General features: G+C 47.8%; 1 protein-coding gene across 23 annotated transcripts in view; it reads left to right on the forward strand.

Annotated features, from left to right (window-relative positions):
- The window catches only part of MAPT (microtubule associated protein tau), a 60,136-nt gene that overhangs the window by 14,442 nt on the left and 28,922 nt on the right, over nucleotides 1-16,772 (forward strand). The gene's annotated exons all lie outside the window — the stretch shown is intronic.

Here is a 16,772-nt window from a genome sequence, read left to right on the forward strand (position 1 = left end):
GGAATTGCTCCAGTGTGGCTGGTGGGATTGCACTGTCAGTGCCCTGGGAGTGCATGTGGGTTTGTCCCTGAGCTCCGTGGGTTTGTCCTGCTTCAAGTGAGCTGTGCCTGTGGTGATGCTCTGAGGCATAGAAGGAGAAAGGCTGATGTGAGGTTACTGCAGGATGAAGTGCAGTCTTAACAGACAGATTATACAAGTCCAAAGGTAGAAGGGCTTTATTAAACCCTGCAGGTCATGGGGAAACTTCAGCACTTACAAGAGAGTGGATGAAATAACTTGTATTCATAGTTTTGAACAGCCTGTGTGTGACTTTGAACACCCTGTGGCAGAGAGCTGCAGGGCTTTCTGCCACTTGTCAGCAGTTCACTTCATGGCTCCCCATCAGCTCCTGCCCCAGACTGTCTGCCTGGAAGTGCCTGATGTAATTTCAGATGGATTTCATCAGTGTGTCAAGTCACTTGCTGCAGAATGAAATTCCTTGCGGTGTTTGTCTCAAAAGAAGGTCTCTCATGATCCTTGAACACATCTAGCTCAGCAATGTGCATGTTTGTGCTGGCATGGAGATCCATTTTTGAGATAAATCAACTGTCTTCCATACATTGGAAAGAAGTTTGCTGGGATGCCCTCTTGCAGATGAAGTTGGAGAAGTAGGGATATGTTCAGAGTGGTAAAATTCTTCCCTACCTAAGAAACATTTAATCTTTTATTTGATCACAGCTGCACTTAGATCTTGGATACATTGGCTTGGTCTTACCATGAAGGTGTGTGTGCCTTGCTTGCAAGTAGCTCTGCTACTTTCTCTCAAATGTCACTTCATGTGAGCTGCTTGGTGCAGCGAACACATCTAGCCAGCTGTGCACGTTCTCAGTTGAGTTGAGGGCAAAGCAGATCTGTCAAAGTCAAGATGTGGGGCGGTGTGATGGGTGAGCCGTGTTTGTCTTGGCTGGCTGCTGTGGCTTCACGTATCCAGGTAGCAGGGTAAGCCTTTGGCAGAGGGTGACAGGGATTAATCCCCAGTGGTGGGTGCAGGGCCCATGTGAGCTCTCATCAGGCTGAGATGCAGCAAGATGTGAGTGGAAGGGGCACAAGAACAGGGGCAAAGAGATGGACTAAACCTAACTGGGGGCTGAGGACAGATGTGCATGTGTCTTCTCCCTGGGTCTCTGTCCAGGGAAGGGGCTGTTGGACCTCAGTGCCTGCAGGCACAGTGGTGGGAGGAGTGCAGGAGCAGGAGGAGGCTTTGGAGTGATCAACAGCATCTGCATGATGGCACCAGAAATACTTGTCCAGGCTGATAATGTGCTTGCACTTGGCTTCTAGGTGGCAAAATGCTTGTGTCCTGGTTTGCAGGGCTCAAGGTGAGCATGTCCATTGTGTGGGTAGTTTGAGGACACAGCAATGACAGAAGGAGTGTGCCAGATGAGACTTTCCCAGGAGAAGGGGTAATCCAGTGGGATGTACTTTCTGGAGATTGGTTTATGGCTTCAGCCCTTTGTGAACTCCCAGGCTTTTGTGTCAGTGCAGATTGGCAAGAGGAGCACCTGTATAAAAAAGGCAGCTTTTCCCTGAAAGCATACTTCATTTTGGTATGGTCAGAAGTAGAGGAAACCTAAGAGATGTGAATGGGGCTCGTGTTCCTTTCCTAATGCTGACCCACCTTGTACAAAGTGCTGACCAGCTCTGTGCAGGTGCCAAGTATTTTATTACCCTCCCACTGCAGCCCTGGATTTGATGGACTAAGAGCTGCTGGCACCAAACTACCTTTGTGGTTTAAGGTGAGACTTGTGAGGAAGGTGGCTTGTGTGGTTGTGTTACAGAGTGGAGCTTCACATGCTCTCTGCTGGTAGCTGTAGCTTGTGGTGTCAGACATCTGGTGTTAGTGAGCCCAAGGCTGGGAATTAATCTGGAGTCAGAATTACCTTTTGTGGTTCATTTTCAGCTGCCACTTAGTTTGAAATCAAGGGCAGGCTTCACCCTAAGCAAATTCTGCTTCTGAAGTTACTGCTTTATGTATCTTTATCTACTGCCTCATCAGCATGACAAACGATGCTGCCCTGGAGCTACCTGGAGGGCTTTGTAGAAGTAGCTTTTAACAATGGACATCTCCAAATTGGACACAAAACGATATGCTTTTCCATTGGCATCTTCTGGTGTAATAATGGAGAGCCTGACAGGCATGTGCAAGCAGAAGTAATAAATGTTGCTGTTGGTACAAAAATAAAAGCAGGTAAAGATCTACTGCCAGCTGAAGACCTGCTTGAGCTGTGGTGTTGCTTGTAGTCACTGTCCATCCATAAGCAAGAGAAAAGATTCAGAAAGGATGGGACTAAAATGAGTGTGTTGGACCTGTCCTGCAACAGAGTGTGACTCTTGAGGGGTTGTGGAGATGGACAAATGAAATGAAAAAAGGGCAGCTGTGACCTGGAGAAAGGAGTCTCCTCCAGTGCTCCCAGGTTTGCTCTCATCCTGAGCAGTGTGTGCATCTTGGGCACCTGCCAAAGCCAAGCACCATGCACACGTGTTGGCACGCTGTCCTGTCTCTTTTCCTTTCTCATCCATCTTTTCTGTTTCTGTCCTCTTTCCCTTCCATTCTAAGTCTTGCCTGGTGGACCCAGATCCATGTTCTTCCTGGGAGCTCCTTGGCTGAGGCAACTGGGGTGTGTCTGGTCTTTGCCTTAGGCAACTGGCTACTGGGTTGGCTGAGAGAAGATGAGGCCCAGCTCCCTTCAGGAGCACGTGGCTCCCAGCCTTGGGAATCTCTCACCTGCAGCACTGCTGAGCTGATATCACCACATCCTTCTTTTACAATTTTATAGCCTACTTTGCACCAGTTTTGCCTTTCCTGTATTTTAGTGTTAGCTGAATTACCTTGCCAGCTCCTCCCTTCCCTTAGGTTCCTGCAGGCGTGAGGGGAAGAGAATCATGAATACTATTTAATGTGAAGGCACTAATGCTTAATCTCTCAAATATGTTACTGCTTTTGTTGTGTCTAATAATAGGATCTATTGTCACGGCTGTCTGAGGTCCATGCTCCAAAGCATGTTTCATTAGTCCTCATGGAGGGGTGTTTGACTCTGTGGGTTTGTTTCCTCTATCAACATCCAAGAGCCTCTAATAAGGTGCCTGAGTTCTTAAATGGAAGAATCCTGTGCTGTGGTTGTAGCAGTGTTTGTGTGCAGGTGAAAAGCACCTTTGCTCATGGCAAAATAGCTTGAAGTGGCCTGGGTGAAATGCTCAAAAGTTCTCATGAGCTGGGCATATCTGAGTGATGCTGAAGGGAGATCATTGTGTGTAGCATGAGTTTTGGAACCAAGTGTGAATCTGCAGAGAGAAATGCCCTGAGTGCATCTCATCTGAAAATGGGCAGCTATGTAAGATCAGAGGTGGGTGAAGGTGTTGGGCCGTGCTGGGGTTTGCTTGGTGCTGCCTAATGTGGGTGTGAGAACAGAAGGCAGCATCTCCCAGGGGCAGGGGCTGGCTGCTCCTGCCTCCCTTGATAAGGAATGACAAAGAACCCTGGCTCTAGGTGTGGTCAGAGCCTCTTCAAGTAGTCTGCCTCTATTCATGATCTGCAATAAAAAGCAACACTACTGAAATACTGGGATCCCTGTTTATTCCAGAGTTTGAATGAGTGATTTAGAGAGAGCCTGTGACCTTACCAAACATGAATGGATCCCTCGTAACCTGAGAGCAGGAGCAATATTATTTTAAGCAAGAAGTAAGGCTCTGAAGCAGGCTGTCCTTTTAATCATGTCATATGTGTGACAGCAGAGCTGCATTTAGAGCTGAAAGAGGATAAAATCTCTGAGGAGACTGATTGCACCTCATTTATTTTTAACAAATGCACTAGGAAAAATTGAGCCTGAATTCCTAGACCTGGGGCTATCTTAAATTTGGACAGTTTCCACTCTTCATCCCTGTGGAAAGGAGGATGAGGCACCAACTGGGCTTTCAGCTAAGTCCCAGGGAGGATGAAATGCACATGGATTCTGATTTTTAAACTTGTTCCTCCCTTAGCCTTTGGGTTGGGAGGTGAAATGATGGTTTTACAACTCTGGCTGAATTTATGGTCTGGGTTCCCAACTGGACTGTCACTATTCATGCTGCCTGCATCTGCTTCTTGTTGCAAATCTGCTCAGTGGTTCGATAAAACTAGAATCAAGGCAAGACAGATTGCTACCTGATTGTCATCCCCAGTGGCCCAATCTGGGTGAAGACCAGCTGGAGAGAGACACCCAAGTGCTCAGTAGGGATGTGCTTTGTGTATAAAGGTTTTTATTTTCTCTTCATCCTTGCTGACTAGAAAATCCTTGTCTTGTGCCCCAGTGTGGTTGACTTGGTTGGCATGTCCAATTCCTGCCCTCCCTGTCGGGAAGTGGACAATGCACTCATTCCTAGGCTGTGCTCCCCTGCTGATGAGGGTGTTGTTTCTTGAGCTCCTCCACATTTGGATTGTTTTTTCCTTGTGCCCAGTCTGATACAGACTTAATTAAAAAACGCTGCATTCATTTTTAATAAATACTGTTGTGAACATTTTTATGGAACAGTTTTTCTACCGTTATGCAATAAAATGACAAGGGAGCTGAAAGTGTGGCAGAAATGCTTGATGAATGTCCTATTGTTTGTGTCTTTTGGCCTTAAAAGAAAAAAAATACATTCAGGAAACCCACTCTGATTTTTTGACCTGAAGTTTCTTAGTCATGGAAAGCAAAAATACTGCAGAGAAGCTAGACAGGTTAAATCACCTTCTCTGAGCCCTGTCTTGTTGTGTAGTGACTGCTGGGGTGAGGAGAAGTCCTGCTGAAGCCCTGAAAGCTTGTGAGATCTGGCATGCAGGGTTGGACTAGATTATCTCCAGAGGTTTCTTCCAACACCGACCATTCTGTGGTTGTGATCCTGTGTTTGTTTCTAGGGTAAGAAACCAGTGTGTCAAGAATGCATGACTCTTTCCTTCCCCTGTATTTATAGGGAGCCTGTCCTGATAAGGCATCCTGCTGCATTCCAGTGCTGTCAGTCACCTTTGGGATGCTGGAACTGGACACTGTGGGGCCAAAGGGTGTTTGGTGCCCAGTTTGGGTATCAAGTGGCTACAAGTAATGGTTTGGTGAAATAACTGGGCAAACTGAGCATCACTGCTTAATCCACCTGCCTGGACATGCTCCCTGCTCTCCCCCTGTTCCTGGCAGCAGCAGTGGAAGCCTCTCTGATGTATCAATCTGTAGAGCACTTCTGCACTGGTGATCTTTTCAGCCAGGAGCTCTGCAGACTTGAATCCTGTGGAAGTAAAATAGTGCTCCCTAGGAAAACTCCCGTGGCTTGGCTTCTTCCCTGGGGAAGGCTTCGTACTGCTGCCAGCGTGATGCCAGCCTCGGTGGCGTGGCAGTAGCTGAAGCAGATGGTGCTGTTGTCATCATTTTAATTTCTATCCATGTGTTGAAACAGTTAAAAATAACTTAAGAAATGAAGGCCCAATCTGAGAAGATACCTTGAATGTTTTCATCACCCTGAGTATCTCCTGCAATGTTAGCATCCACAGCACTTCCATGGTCCTGTCCCATCCACTCTGACTAGGATCACTTGCATTTGTAGGCTAGAGCTGTGGCATGAAGAATCTTGTGTATTTAATGTCTCCATTACTGTGGCAGCATTGAATACTCCCAGGCCTGCACAGGCTGTTCTGTCAGGGTGCAGTGAATTGTCAGCACTCTGAATTCAAAGGGAGAGGAGCAGCAGAGATGAAAGCAAGCAATAAACACAGACCTTGTGTCTCTTTAAAGCTGGAGACATAACCTGGAGGGGTTTAAGGTGCAGCTGGATGGTGCCTGGTGCTACCACTGTGCTGGTCTTGTGTGCTTTCCAACTCAGCTATGCTGGTGCTCCAAAACTGGGGTGAGATGAGCCATAGCACTACTGGCACACACAACTCCTGCTCATGAGGTGCTCAGTTTCTGCTGGCTTAGTGCCTTGAAGCACCTCTTGGTAGGGTGCTGGAGCAGTGCTGGTGCTGTAGAGGAACAAAGGTGGGACCAAGCAGTGCATTCGAGGACTGGCTTGTCCAATTGCAGCCTTGCTCTGCTGAGCTTGGAAGTAGAGACGTTGCCCTTTGAATCTTTCCACAACCAAAAACCAATGTTGCACTGACGTATCTACATTTTTCACCATATATTTTGGGTTCTTCCTGTGCTGCTGTGCTACAGCTCTTGGTTGAGATGGACGGGAAGTCCATTTACAGGTGTAAGTGAAGTTTCCTTCTCATTAAATTATTTTAATTTATGAGGTTTCTAGTTGCACATTGAGCTCTTTTTTCTTTTTTTTTTTTTTTTTTTTTTTTCTGTGTCAGCATCATTAGGGCCCAGCAGCATCTGCCTTTGCACAAAGAGAGGGAAGGGAAGAAAGCTGGTGTGCAGCCTGCTCACTGCTTGCACTGAGTCCAGCTGGCTAGAACAGCTTCAGGAAAGTGCAGGATGTGGCCCTTCCCAGCACAGGAAGGCTTAATCCTGCTCTGTGTCCCTGGGGGCCCTGGCTCTGTGCACTGCAGCAAAGGTAGATGGTGGCTGTTTTCTCCTACAGCAAAGGAAAAAAAAGATGAATGGAACTGGGAGGAAAGTGGCTGAGGGGGTTTCTCTCCTTGTAGTGAACTCTGCACATTTGGCACTTAAATGCAGAATATGAACTCTTCAGTGCAGAGTGTGCTGATGTTGTGTGCTCTACAGATGGCTCAGTGTTTCTGCCTGATCCCGTCTTCACACCAGGTTTCAGATGTTTCTCCAGCCCATGGCTCTGGTGCAGCAAATGGATGCTGTTGTACTGTGCCACTATGAAAGCCTGCCCAGAAAGGAAATCAGCAGAGCGTTGATTCCCACCCCAGCAGTCATTTCTGCTGGGTCCTACAGCACATGGCTGTGCTGCAGAGCAGTGGGTTGTGAAATGGAGACAGTGCTCGGGAGCTCAGGTGAGGATGAGGAGCAGAGCTGCTTGCAAGGAGTGGCTGTTCAGTAGCCTGCTGGAAACACCTGCATCTGGCACATCATCACATCACTCACTTGCTGGGCGGAATGAGTGCCTGAGAGCTCAGCTCCACCCTGCCTCATCAACCAGCATGGGTGTTCTAACACTCTCTTTGGGGGTGTTTGCTGTCTGGCTAATAAAGAGTGAGTTTGGGGGTAATTTTCAGCTCTTTGAGTGATAGAATTGCATTTCAGGAGCTCTTGGAACCCAAGAGGGGCATGACAGTGCTCAGTGCCCTCCCAAATTGTCTGTGCTCAGGGAAATGGGGGTGATCCTGTGTCTGTCAGCCTTTCCGTGCCCTGGGATGTGTTGTGGTACCCATTGGAGCATGAAATAAGTCCTGTCAGTTTGTTTCTGACCTTGTAGTAATGAAGAAAATTGTGATAACCATGAGAAGCTGCTGGCCATGCTAATCGTCCTGCTTGTGGTAGATTGCAAGTGGCCACAGACCAGATGAGCCCTGCCAGGCTCCTTCACCACCAACTGCCATGTGACAGGGACCTTCCTGGCTGCTTATCATGGGAACATCCTTAGTAATTGTTCCATGGGAGCAACAGAGGGGAGTGCAGCAGCCATCAGTGGGCATGGATCTGTTGGTCTTTCTTCAGGCAGTGCAGTCTCTCAGCAATGCAATTTCTTCCTCTTCACAGCGTAATATTTCAGCCAAGGTGAAGGAGACTTTTGATGGGACAGAACACTGTGGTGCCATCAACTGTCCTGATTCATGAAGACTCCAGCAGCATTTTTGGGAGCTTTCCTCTTTTCCCTCTCCCCATCCAGGCACACATTAGTTGTACTTTTCTGCTAGTGCTGGAAGGTACCACGCTAAGAACACGCTGACCTGTGTGCTGTTTTTCCTTCCCTGCTGGATTATTTTTGGTGGGAATGGGTAGACCAGGGGAGCAGCTCCCCCAGCAACTGGTGGGACTGTGTGAGGATTTTACCTCTTTGCTAGGCAGAGGAATTCAGCTTCATCTCAGCATGCATCACAGCCTTTGAAAGGCAGTGCAGGGAAATACTATGCTTCTACCATCTTCTGTTAAGTAAATAATGACTGGTACAAACCTGAAGGCTGCTGAGCCTGCCTTAAAACCTGCAGCAGCAGGGAAGATGCTCTGATTTCCAGCGAGTTGGGCTGAGCCTGGGATGGGAAGAGTCAAAGAGAATTAGCTGGTAAATAAGATCTCCCACCTTCTCTTTGATCCGCTCTGTGTTCAACTGCTTAAAGGCTTCCCAAGCAAGCAGGATTTTGAGGGAGGAAGGTATCTACCCATAGACCATCTTGTGGCTCTGTGAAATGCATGACTGCAAGATACTCTAGCAGGGGGCTGGGAAGAAATCCAAAGGGAGCCTTGTAAATCCCTGCCAAAGTGGCTTCTCTTCCTTCTATTCCTGAAGAGCCTGCTGAACAGACAGGGCAAGCTTTAAAACCACTGTTGCTTCCTTTTTTGCTGCTGTGTAAGCCCTGCTGATCAGAGCTTTAGTCTGGCTAAAGTTAGTGGACTTAGAGACAGCCTGATCTTGGCATTGTAGCATGGAATGAGAAGGGTGATCTGGAGAGCTGACCCCCCTGCCCCCCAGACAGTGGTTGCCCTGAAATGCCCTCCTGTACATGCACCCAGAAAGCTGGGTTAATATTTCCAGATTGCAAAACACTTGTGTGTGTTGCCTCAGGAGACTCCCAGCACAGTCTTGTGCATTTGTGCACAGCCTTGTGCACCACATTTGTGGTGCCCTTTTATTTGGGCAGAACAGTGAGATGCAGATAGAAGCATTTCTCATCTCCTGAGCCCAGCTACTCTTGCAGCTCAGGCCGTGGGCTGGAGTTGTGTGCCTGGATAATCTGGTCTCCTAATTGCCACCCTGCTTGGAGGCAGCTGCTGAACTGGGCCTAAGCTGATTTGAGATGGCAAATTCTGTTAGTTTAATTCTCAACAATGCTGAGGAACTTGTCAGCACGTGAGTATCACTTGGCTTTTCTCTAGCCATGAGCATGCCCTGGAGACCTTTGCCAGCTGGTCACCCACAGTTAGCTCATAGAGCTCTTGGCTGTGGAGAGGTTAGATTTGTAAGGGCTGTTTACAAACAGTTCCTTGAGCTCTTGTGTCTTTAAGTCCAGCTTTTTCATTCCTTTTTGGTGCTGTTTTTTCAGAATCATGGCATCTCATTGCTTGGGGCTTCTTAGCCCTCAGTGTTACCCCTCTCTCATTTCCCCATCTACTTTCCAGGCTGGGTCATATGTCACTAACTGGTGTGGGAGTTGTTTGCTGCCTGGCCTCAGGAACCTTCAGGTCTCACACAGGAGTGCAAGAAGCCAATGTGACCTGCCTTGCTGTGTTCGGGCTCCTGTGCCTCAAAGCTGTTCTGCTATGAACCCAAACCCATCTCACATCTTCATGGAAGGAGTTTTACCCCCAGGGAATTGATGTCAAAAGTTCCAGGCTCCCAAGGAATCATTTAAACTATAACATGGAAAAAATGAAGAAAGAAGAATTTTTTAGGCTATTTTTTTGGCAACTCCCTCCTGTTGGTTTAAGAGGCATTTGTCTTTGAACCTGAAGAAAGTTTTTCTAGCATCTTGATTAGATAACTTGAAACTCCAGGTAATTTCTCAGCTCACTGCGTATTAGGCAGTGCCTGCCGTTAATGACATCACCATTGATATTCCTTCCTCTGTCAGCTTCTTGGAAAAACAGTACTTGGATAAGTACACAAAGGACATGAAAAGGAAGTTACTTATAAATAATGAACAGCCTTTCAGGCTGCTGTTATTTCACAGGGCTGTCACTCCTTTTTAATTAAGATGGAATGATGCTTTTTTCAAAATCCTGTTTGTGTTTGATCATCTTTCAGAGGTAACATTTGGCTGATGTATGTTTGAATTTTCCTGTTCAGGTAACAAGAGTGGGTGCTTGCTGCCCTTACTGATTAAATAACAGAGAAGGAAGATGCTGCTGCAGCTGAGCACAAGACACAGTATCGGGGAGTCTTTAATCTGGAGTCTTTAATCTGCCCTTGCCTGGAAATGAGCTGGGTGATTGTTCAGCCTGGAGAAGAAGAGGCTCCAGGGAGACCTTGTAGCAGATTTCCAGTACCTGAGGGGGCTACAGGAGAGCTGGGGAGGGACATTTTAGAAGGACTTGTAGTGAGAGGACAAGGGGTAATGGATTAAAACTGGAAGAGGGGAGATTAAGGTGAGACGTTAGGAAGAAATTCTTCCCTGTGCAGGTGGTGAGACATTGGAACAGGTTGCCCAGAGAAGCTGTGGCTGCCCTGTCCCTGGCAGTGTTGACGGGCAGGTTGGATGGGGCTTGGAGCAACCTGGGCCGGTGGGAGGTGTCCCTGCCCATGCAGGGGGTGGGACTGGCTGCTCTTTAAGGTCCCTTCCAACCCAAACCGTGCCATGATTCTGTGTTATGATTCTATGATTTCTTGTACATTTTGTGGCTGGTGTGAAAGATGGAGCTGCTTGGTTAGACCCAGCCACGAGCACGAGTGTGCAAACTCAGCTCTCAAAGCATTGCACTCACCTTCTGCTGAATTTTCATGTTCCTCTGTTTTCTTACCAGTGTGTGGCTGGTAACCCCCACACCCAGCTGCAAACAGATCTTCCAACGCCTGGTTTATTTTGGGATTTGAGCGTATGGAAATTGAGCCATTAGTTCCCAGCCTCGTGATCCCTGGAGCTGCGCAGTTTGAATTGCTGAGACTCCCTCTTCCTCTGTGATCGGGGATAATTCCACAGCTGTGGAGAAACAGCGGCTGTGGGATTGTGTCCTGTCCATCCCTGGGCTGCAGTTGTAGCCCTGTGTGCTGCTGGGCCCACGGGTGAGTGGGGTGCAGCTGCTGACCCACTCTTCCTGGCCGGGCATTGTGGGAGCACTCATCTCCTGGCACCAGAAGGGTTGTGGGGACACGATTTTGTGCTCTTTTGTGGCAGCACTAATGATGTTGTCTGGCACAGATTATGCAAGGCTGAGTGCTGCCGAAGCACAGCTGTGTGGGCCCAGCATCTGCCTTCTTCCCCCTCTGCCACTGGGCCACTCTCAATAGGCTACGTTTTTTTTCAGCTCTAGCTTTCTTTACCTTTCATTGCCGAGAAACCTTTTGCTGAGGGATTAAGACTTCAGGCTGCCTGACTTAATTTGGGCTCTAAATCTTCCCAGGCAGAGAGTGCTGGTGGCTTTGTGTGTTTGCTGGTGGTTACCCTGAGCAGCAGCAGAATGAGGGCTCTGCTGGGCCTTGGTGCTGGTGTTGGTGTGTCCTGACTGTGCTCCAGGAAAGCATTCAGGATGCCTGTTAGCTGGCTGTGCAGGAATTGCTGCTGCAGGCTGGGCCTGGGGCTCTATGTGCCATGTGGCTTCCTGCAGCACAGAGGGCTCACCCAGCAGGAGGAATGTGCTGCTCTACAGGGGAAGTTTCTTTCCATCCCCCCCAGCTGGTTTATGGCCTATGAACAGGCCTTAAATGTGTTCTAGCTGGGAACTTCTCATGTATTTTGTTCATGTATTGATTTAATTTTCTTTTTTAATCCTCTTTTTTGTAGACTGTGGCCATTTCTTTGTGAAATAGTATTTTTAGCCCTTGTTACAGTTGGCCTTGGAGCAAGGCTGCAGTGCTTGTTTCGTTGGGACCAGTTTTCAGGTGTGTGGGTTGTGCAGGGGTGGGGGATTGCCATGAATTGAGCAGTTTTGGCTTTACTCTCCACAGTACCCCCCAGCTTTTATCTCTGCTGCCACACCAGACCAAACCATTTTATTGATGCCTTCAAGCCTGACAAACTATTTAGAAAATAATTTTTCAGGATAGGCGGTGGAAGAAGAGCAATGCTTGAACTTCTGCCTCAGTTCTGCTGGGCATGAATGTGGGATGGTGTCAGGGAGGTGGTGGCTCTGGTGTCTCCACTCAGGATGTTGCAGAGGAAGCAAGGTCAGGCTGGCCACAGGCTGGCACGAAGACCCTTGTGGATGATGGACAAAACCGCACTGGACCCTTGAGTGGTTTTGCAGGCCATGTGGGAATTGTCACATAAAGCTGATAGGCTTTACTGTCAGGTCTCTGCAACCTCCTGTGAGAGGAGTGATATTGCGTTCAGTATCTTTGCCAAACTCCACAAGGAAAATTAATTTTTTCCTCTTTAAATGTCTTGTGTACCTTGAGCTGACTCATAGCTTTTACTTCCTGACCTAAACTTCAGTGCTGTCAATGGCTGTTAAGGGTTTGCATCATTTCAATTAAGGTTTTTTCTTTCTGGATGTGTGGTCCTGCATGCTCTGAGCCCTTTGGGATGTTAATTGCTCTTCTGGCTTTTAGCCCCTAACATTTTGTGCAGCACAGGCCTGCAGGGACTGTTCTGGGGCTAGTTTCAGCCATGAAACGCTGTTCAAATGCTGTGAGCGTTGCTCCTCGTTACCACAATGTTGAGCTGAGCTGCCTGGGTCTTCATGTGCCACTGGAGCTGCACTCTCTCTGCTCCACCCATGGATCTGCAGATACCTCCAGCCCACCCTGGTTACAGCCAATTGGAATATCTGCACCTCTGAGAGTGGGGATGGCAATATTCAGCTCTGAAAAGCAGCTGGGGGTTTGGAGGCCACTGTTTAATAATCCTTAATCATTGAGAAAGCATCTCTAAGCCTGGGAGTGAAATATGCTGTGTGCCAGCCTGGGTCTCATCTTAACACTACTGCAAATGGCAAAGCAGTGGTGTTTGGTGGCAGGAGCTGCCTGAGCTCTCAGCAGTTAAACCCACATCCTGGACAAAGGGGATTTGTGCCCAGGGCCCTGACTAGGTTGCACATACAGAGCAAACACCAGAGGTACTGGTGAGCTGAGCCTGCATCGTCAGGCATCTACAGATTTCTACAGGGAAGCTGGAGAGGGACATTTTATAAGGACGTGGACTGATAGGACAAGGGGAAATGGCATTAAACTGGCAGAGGGGAGATTAAGGTGAGACATTAGGAAGAAATTCTTCCCTGTGCAGGTGGTGAGACCCTGGCCCAGGTTGCCCAGGGAAGCTGTGGCTGCCCCATCCCTGGCAGTGTTGACGGGCAGGTTGGATGGGGCTTGGAGCAACCTGGGCTGGTGGGAGGTGTCCCTGCCCATGCAGGGGGTTGGATCTAGATGATCTCTAAGGTCCCTTCCAACCCAAACCAGTCTGGGATTCTATGAAATCAGCCTGTTTCTCCTGCTCCTGTAAATAAAAACTTTCCCCCTCTTGTGTTGTACAGCTCACAGAGCCTTGATACAGCTCTGCTCTGGCAGGGTGAGCTGGGGGTTTGAAAAACGGGAGGTTTGGAGGAGCTGTTAATTATGGGATAGGCTGTTGCTTTTTAGATAGTGTCCCTGGTTAGCAAGAATAGTTCTGCTGGAAATGGATAAGATCCTTAGGAGGGTTTGTGCTTTATCTGTCACGTAGAGGGTGGTACCAAAGTTTATCTTGGTGCAGCTACCCTTGCTGTAATTACTCATTACTGAACCATTGCTTCAATGTGGGCCTGGTTTTAGACTTTTTTAGAACATTTTTTTCCCCTTAATGTTATGTTTTTCCCTAAGAGGGATTTCACTTTCTGCCACTTGAAAAACAAAAAGGATTGTCACTATAGGCTTATTTCAAAATTTAAAGTAGTTTTTCCAACGTGCAGTTTTCAGACCATCTTTGTTTAAAAAGTCTAATCTAAACGATGCAGTTTTAATAAGGTTTAAATTCTCTGTAGTCACATGAATTCATTACCTGAGTGAAAACCTGAAGCAAAGCTGAGACTTATCAACTAGAATAAAAAGGGGTTTGCATGTAGGCAATTCAGGTTTCCTTCTTGGTTTCAGCTGGACAGATGTATCCCAAAACCATGTGCTGACTGAGCAGAGCTTTTAGCTGACATCCATGATGGATGAAAAGGAAAGAAGGGAGAGAACGAAGTTCAGCATCCATTGGAGAGGCATAAAATGTCTTTATAGAGGACATTCCTGGTAAATAGGACTGTATGATTATATGGCCTATTTCACATTCTGTTGGGAGAGCTTTGCAGCTTAGAGATAATGGTGATGATGGCTCACTTGTACTTACCCATCAAATCTCTTTGTGCACTTAATGTTATTTATTTGCTTATCTGGTGCTGATGAAATTTCATCAGCCTTGTTGTAATGGGTTTAGATCCCTGCCAGGCCTTGGTGGGGGAGCTGTAGGAAATGCTCCATGAGCTGCACAGGAGGGGCAGGGCTTGTGAGGGAGGCATCTGTTGAGTGGGCATTTCTTCAGCTCAAAGCAAGGTGCTGTGGGAACCAGGCAGGAGCTGGACCCCCTTCCCTGCCCCTTGGCTCATGACAGTTTGAGGAGTTTTCGTTCTTCTCCACCCGTAACTGCTGCACAGGGTGGCTCAGGTGAAGTGATTCTGCTCCTCTGCCAGTTGAGCTGCAGACATGGCAGGAGGACATGGTGCTTCATCTGCTGGGAGATGCTTCTGCTCTCCACAGCAAACCCTGCATCAGCCCCCCAAAACCTCTCTGTCCAAATCAGTGGGCATCCAGGGTGTTTTGTGAGCGGCAGCCAGGTTTCAGATGCTCTCAGGGTCTCAGTTGTTTTTTTTGCTGGATCTTTGTGGCTTTTGGTGGTGCTTTTTTCCTTGTAAGAGAAAATGCAGCTCTTTCTCTCTTGTCTCTGAAAAATTAATGACTCCATCCTCCCCAGCCCATCTCCAGTCCTTCAGCTCTGAGGTGGCTGAATCCTGCCACACGTGGAGCTCAGTGGGAGCAGGGGCTGTCTCTGCCCAGCTGTGAGCAGCACAGTATTCAAGTCCTTCTTGCAAAGCCTGGACAGACAGCAGGATTGTCACCTTCTCTGAAACCCCTGGCCTTGCTTTGTGCTGAGAAGCCCCAGCTGTGGCAGGTCGGTGGGAAGCAGGGTGACAGATCTGTGAGCTGGCAGCCCCGTGAGCCTGTCAGCAGCTCCAGCAGCCTTTGCTGAATCATGGCTGGCTGCTGCTGTGCCAGGGCTGCACAGATGCTAAGTGCTCTGTTCAGAGGAAACGTGGAAGATCTTTGGCTCTGTCAGATCCTGTCCTTGGAACCCGCAGATGAGCCTCTGGTGGGGTGTGTGAGCTCACTAGCTGTCAAGCCAGGAGTCCTCCCTGGATGGTGTCCTAGGAAATTCTTGTCCAGAGGCAAGAAAGATACAAAAATGTATCTTTCCAGGGAGACTGGGGGAGACACTAATTGCTCTTCTCCAAAAAATCAGATGGGAGGAAGAGAGAAAAGGAGGCAAAATAAAGAAACAGCCTAATTTAAATCCGGCGCAAGAGATTTGTGAGTAGTTTGCCTCTGGGTCTGCAGTTGGGAAGCAGAGATGCTAAAATCTATAGATCTTTAGTGAAGTGAGCCTGTTAGGGACCAGCAGCTGTGAGTGGGGTAGGAACTGCTGCTCTCATCCACCTTTTCCTACTGACAGGGCAGTGTATGAGGAGAACTGTACCCAGAGCCGTGTGTGCCTTTGAGGCAGAGGTCACTTCTGTAGGTGGACACACATGCAAGTGCAGCACATTTTTGTGTCATTTTACACTTGTATTTGTGCCCAAGTTGCTTTTGTGCCCTGTACACTGGGTTAACATTGTATTTCAGTATTTGGATGCTAAGTAGACCTGTAAATAAAACCAAGGGGTGGCCAGATGAGACCAGGATATAATCAATGTGATCTTTTGATCTCTGGAGGAGGGCAGCCATATGTCCATGTGAAAGAGCCCACCATTTTATTTTTGAAAAAATTAGGTACTTCATTCTTTCCTATTTCATCCCTCCGTTTTTACAGGTGATTTCCTTTCAGGACAGGTTCTTGACCTGACTTGGTACAGTTCTGTCAAATGATTTTGTAGCTGTCTAAGTAAGAAGTTAAATTGCATAGTCATCTTGCTAAGGCTTAAAACACGCTGGGTGAGAGATCTGGTTACCAACATCAGTTTCTCTTGCCTAGTTCCATATATCCAGTTAGTTTATTGCCAGCAAACAAAACCACATGCATTTCCTTCCTTGCTGCTGGTAACCTGAGCTTCATTGCTGGATTCAGTGGCTCCTGATGGTCATGGCAAGTGTGTGATTGCACTAATAGCTAGTGATTAATCACTGCCAATGGCTGTAATTATATCAGCTATTAGGAAGTCAACTAAAAGCAATGTCTGTCCAACCAGCAAGGAGAATAAGGAGAAACATGGTCCTTGCTTCGCAGAAGCGGATGATGTTTGTCAGTGATTTCATTTCCTTTTGCACTGAGATGCACATTAGAAAAATAACTGAATTTTAGCACCTTTCTACTTCCACTCCAGTGTACAGACCTGTTTACTGTGCTTAGCCCAGGGAGTCCCTGCTCCAAATCCATCTCTGCAGAGTCCTGGTTTACTGATGTATCACTTCTGGGTTGCTTTTCAGATGATAGGTGTATCATTATAGCTGTGTGGCCCTGCTGGGTGTATCCACAGGGGCAGAAGGCATCCCTTCCTGCAGCAGCATCACACCTTGCCAGCAGACAGATTAAACTGGCAAGTGCAGGGTTTGGAATGTGCAGCAGAAGTACCTCTGCACTGTGTGGGCTCTTGGTGATCACCTGGGACCAAACTACCTGGGCAGTGTCCTGTGTGCACCAGCATGGTCATTTTGCTTAGGACGTCTTAAATTCTGTGGAATTTGATACTGCAGCTGGGCAGAAGTTGCCCGTGTTCATATTGTGATGGATGCAGTGCCTGGCAGATGCTTTTGCTTCTGCAGGAATGATTAGA

This window comes from Apus apus, chromosome 25, assembly GCF_020740795.1.
Source record: "Apus apus isolate bApuApu2 chromosome 25, bApuApu2.pri.cur, whole genome shotgun sequence".
NCBI lineage: Eukaryota > Metazoa > Chordata > Aves > Apodiformes > Apodidae > Apus > Apus apus.